Source organism: Rattus norvegicus, chromosome 4 (genome assembly GCF_036323735.1).
Source record: "Rattus norvegicus strain BN/NHsdMcwi chromosome 4, GRCr8, whole genome shotgun sequence".
Taxonomy (NCBI): domain Eukaryota; kingdom Metazoa; phylum Chordata; class Mammalia; order Rodentia; family Muridae; genus Rattus; species Rattus norvegicus.
In genome coordinates, this window is record NC_086022.1 from 21,210,663 (window position 1) to 21,215,840 (window position 5,178).

Below are 5,178 nucleotides of genomic sequence, written 5' to 3' on the forward strand. Positions count from 1 at the left end.
GATTCTTGGTACCACAGACTTCTGGACTTCCACTTGTGCTTTGAATAGCTATAGTCATTCCATCCCATTACCTTTGCAGTGGCCACTTTCTCCTCAGCAATCTGGAGTCACGGTCTCTTGACGCTGAAACATGCTGGTGCTGGGTAGGAGCTCTACTGCCTTGGATGAACCAAGTGCCTTTGGTTGTTTGACATACCACGCAGTTCCTTGTTTTCTGGAAGAGATTATACTCATTAAAAATAATATACCCACAGTCCATACCAGAATCCCAGTGATTGTGTTTAAATGGTGGGCCAATTCCAGGTACTAAGTCAGAGCACACCCTGTTCTAGCAAGAGCAGGCATGATCTGAACTGGTCAACTGGAGCAGGAATTAGGGTTTCAGAAGCATGGGAAGGTTAAAAGAGACAGCAGTAGAAGAGGTCAGGATTTCTTACACTTAGAAGGTTAAGTGGTTGAGAGCCAAACAGGGTCATTAGTGTGGAGACATATGACAAGACCCTCCACAGATGAGGAGCTCTCAGACCAGAGTGACAGGCTCCTGCAGAATTAACAAGTCACCGCAATCACACAGCTCCAGTATGCTGGCTGGCCTCCTTCTCTTGTCTATCTCTCCATCACAACTGGAAGCCAGACACAGAAACAGCAGTGCTAGCCCGAAGACAATGAGGCGCATGCAGTGAAGAAAGAAGAAATGTAGGCAAAGCTTACTGCTTATATATGAGAGATTTCAGGGGGAAAAATGGGTTCATTTATTTACACAGTAAAATGGTATTTTAAGTGAAATGTTTTTGGCAAATATATATTTAAAAACTCTTCCAAACTACAAATCCAAAATGAGCAAAGTCTATTATACTTTTCATTCTTGAATGGCATTTCTATTTATGATAAAATACACAAAGATCCTGACACTGGTAGCGGAGGAACGGAATTTTAAATTTTGAAGCTGTTTTTAATAGTTTATTATTTAATCTTAATCATTTGACAGATATTAAATCTATTTTGATTATACTATCAACTGTGACTTAATTGCTGTGGTAGAAGACCATTGAGTTCATATGACCTTTGATTTGTTGGGAGGTGGAGTAAAAATATTAAATATGCTTCAGTCCATACAGGTTTCCGTAAGTATCACACCAGCTAAGAGATTACTTAGTCACACATCTGATTTGTGAAGTTTTTCTTGCTCAAAGAGTATAATAATTTTCTGATTATCATGTAGAACACATTGTCTCGGTTCTGTGTTTTCTGTTGTATTCTATAATTGAAATTTTTCTGAGTGAAAAAATATTATTGTTAAAAATCCAGAGAGTCTTTATCATAGAAAATCTAAGACAGCTGGCTTGCTGGGCATGAAAAGCTGCCCTACATATGATAATGCCGGATTCTCAATATCAAAGTTAGGCCAGAAATAGCCTTCATGACAAGTATCACTTCACTGTTTTTCCTTTCATTATGAAATGAGTGCATATCAAGTTCATACATCAGTGGAGAGAACTGTGTTTTATTTTCTTGGGATGAACTACTTTGTCAGCACAACTGTGGTTTAGTATTGAAGTGAAAATTTAATTTTAAATACTTGTCAGAAATAAAACTCTACAGCACTTGAAATATATGGCCACTATTTGTCAAGGTCAATTGGGCTGAAGTTTTGAGAGCATGCAAGTTGCTAATACAGGTGCCCAGGGACACTCAAACAGCAACAATGAGAAGTAGACCAGAAAGCTAGTAAATTAAAAAAAAATGCTACTATATAAGTAAGAAGTGAAGATGGTCTGAACCTGTTCGGAAGCCATTGCTGAAAGACATGAATTCCTTGTAATGGAATCCAGGTAATAATTTTTGACCACATAAGGGGTTTGAATGCACTATAGGAGAAAGTCACTGAACCATTTTAATCTTCTTTAAATAAAGTGAAAACAGACTTTCAAAGAGTTTCAGATTTAGTTATGAATCTCTCATTTCACAGAGTACTTCTTTCCCCATTGCCATAGATGACAGCCACTGGACAGCCCACAATTTACTGACCTAAATTTCTGTTTGATATCAATAAAATAAAAAGAAAAAAGAAATAACAAGTTTCATATGACTTTTTATCTCAATCATTAAGATGCATAGTCATCCCAGCTCATATGTATTCAAAAGAGCAATTATCAATTTAGTCACTCATAACTTCTGAGAGAGACAGAGTGGGGAGAGATTCTGTATGCCTTTTGAAATAAACTATAGAAACTATGGATAGAAATTAAAATGCTGGTTCACAGGACTACTTCCCAGCTGTAGAGCTCAGACAAAAATAAATAAATAAATAAATAAATAAATAAATAAATAAATAAATAAATAAATAAATAAGTAGGTCATTTCCCTTCATTGCATATGCATCTGTTACTCTTTCACCTAAAAAAATAATTCTTTGGATATTTTCTGTTATTACAGTATGCTTTTTCTATCTCCCTGCCAAAATCTACTTTTCCTGTTTTCTTCTTTTGGGGAACTACTCTTGCTACTATTTTACCCACTTTCCTTAACAACAGACTTCAGCATTTTACTGGATCTATCTGTCCATCACTCTGAAACTCAGACACTTCTACACCCTGTGAATGTAGAAGTGAATGCCACTGCTGCCACCTCCTTATACAGTCCAACCATCTCTGCCCTATATTGTTTGCAGTCTCCTGTAACCCATCGCTTATTCTCCTCAATCAGATCGCCAGCATTCTTATTGAAAACCTTAATTTGTCTGTGACCCCATTCTTTTGATAAAGTGAAGTACAGTCTCCCTGTTACCTTTTTGTCATTCTCCATTTACTACAGCAAGTTGTGCTCAGGCCTGGCTACAAGCTAAGTCGCTGCTCCAGGACTGAGCTACTCACATGCTTTATCTTAGCAACTGCCTCTCTTTTCTCTATGCTATCGGTCCTCACATGCTCCGAGCTTCACACATAATGAGCTCGCCGATTGCTGGAGCCAGCTGAGCTTTCAGAGAACTCTTCCAACTCTGGTTTTGCGTGTGTTTTCACTTCGAGCCCAGCACAGATTTTCTTGTCGATATTGTTTAATGCTATTCATTTTTAAATGAAGTTTTAGACACAAAGTAATGGGCTTATTTATGGCATCTTAATTCATACATGCTGCTAGGCTTCGTGATCTTCATCCCCTGCTTCCATTGTCTTCCCCAACAGATTTCTGAAGCTCTTCCTCCATGTTCTCTTTAGAGTAAGCACTAATTTGATTGTATTCTGACTACTACTTCACAGGATCACAAAGATATGGCTTCAAACCCTCCATCATACACGAAAGTCAGCCTTCCCTATTTTTGCAATGTGAAACTCTGGAATTCATAGTACTTTGTTCTCATATCTTTGTTTATATGAACTAGACTAGTGATTATTTCTTCTCTGTTTCATATCATGACATATTTCACTCTGGCAACAAAGGGAAGTATAGCAATGGTAAATGAGCACAAAGTTAAAAAAAACAAAAAACCCTGCATTTCCAGGTGTGTTTCTGGATTGGGTTCATTGTTAACTGTGAGATCAATTGTGGGCTCTGGGGTCAGGTTACCTAACTTCAAATCCCAGTTCCAAAATTTATAGTTATTTGAGTTGAACATGTTATGTGAAGTATCAACACCTCATTTGAAATCAAATACCGTATGACACATTGGAAGTATGTCATATGTACCAGGTTCTATTCTAAGTGTTGTGCATAGACTCCTAAAGATGGAAAATTTTATCCATTTGGACATTTTATACTCTTGTAGTTTTCTCGAAAAATGTATCCTATACATAAAAATGTTTTAGCATAGTACTTAGAATATTTGAATGTAAAGTAAATGTTATCAATGGTTCTTAATTTTTAGTGATACTATTTTAAGTTTGGTAAGTATGGATATTGCAACAACAATATGTCAATTGATAGATCTAGTTTAATCCAACTATTCCCATTTCTGAATATACTGATGATTCTTTTTTTTCTAAGATTTATTTTACTTTTATTTATGTGTACTTGTGTCTTAGTTCCATTGCTGTGAAGAGACACCATGATCAAGACAACTCTTATAAAGGTAAACATGTTATTGGGGCTGGCTTACAGTTTCAGAGGTTCAGTCCATTATCATCATGGTGGGAAACATGGCAACATCTAGGCAGACATAGTGCTGGAGGACCTAAGAGTTCTAAATCTCCATCTGCAGGTAGTAGAAGGGGACTGTCCCCCACAGGTAACCAGAAAGAGGCTCTGACTCCACACTGGGCAGAGCTTGAGCATGAGAGACCCCAAAGCCCACACGCAGAGTGACACACCTCCTCCATCAAGGCCACAGCTACTCCAATAAGGCCACACCTAATAGTGCCACTTTCTATGGTGGCCAAACCTATTCAAATTACCACATTCCACTCCCTGACCCTCATAACCTTGTTCAAACACATGAGTCTATGGGGGGGGGGGTGACCTAGCCATACCATTATACAAATGCATTTAATCCAACTTCAAAAGTCCCCATAGTGTACCACAGTCTCATCAGTGTAAAAAGTCCAAAGTTCAAAGTCTCTTCTGAGATTGATGCAATCTCTGAACTGTAACTCTTTAATGGAGGTGGCTCAAACTGTTAATTGCTCCTTGATTCTGGAATAGTTTCTTTGGTACTTCAATGATGAAAAGCTTTGGGCAGACAAATAAGTACTATTTCAAACGAGTTTTCTTGGTGCTGAATTGATGAATCTGTTTTATTTCCCTTGCCTTTCTTGTGGATTCTGTGAACTTCTTGATTCCTTAATAGGTTGATTCTATGATTCCACACTTTGCTCTGTCCTTAACTTTCAGTGTTTCAATTTTATGTGCTTGTTTACCTGATGTCATACACTCTACTGATGCTACCCTTCACTGTCTACTATATATGAGTTTTATTCTTTCCTTGATTAAAAAAAAAATTCTTGCTGCTGTTTAATTACTGGGCAAATTAATCTACTAAGTTGATCATTATCCTGTTATCACAGGGTGATGTGTATATTCTGTGTATTACCTAGTTTTAATAATAAACATAATATGGCTATATATATATATACATATATATATATATATATATATATATCAGCACAAATAACCATTGCTACAGTCTTTAGAGGTCATTATTGCTCTGTTTCATTTACAGATAAATGGAGTATAGAGAGGGTGGAC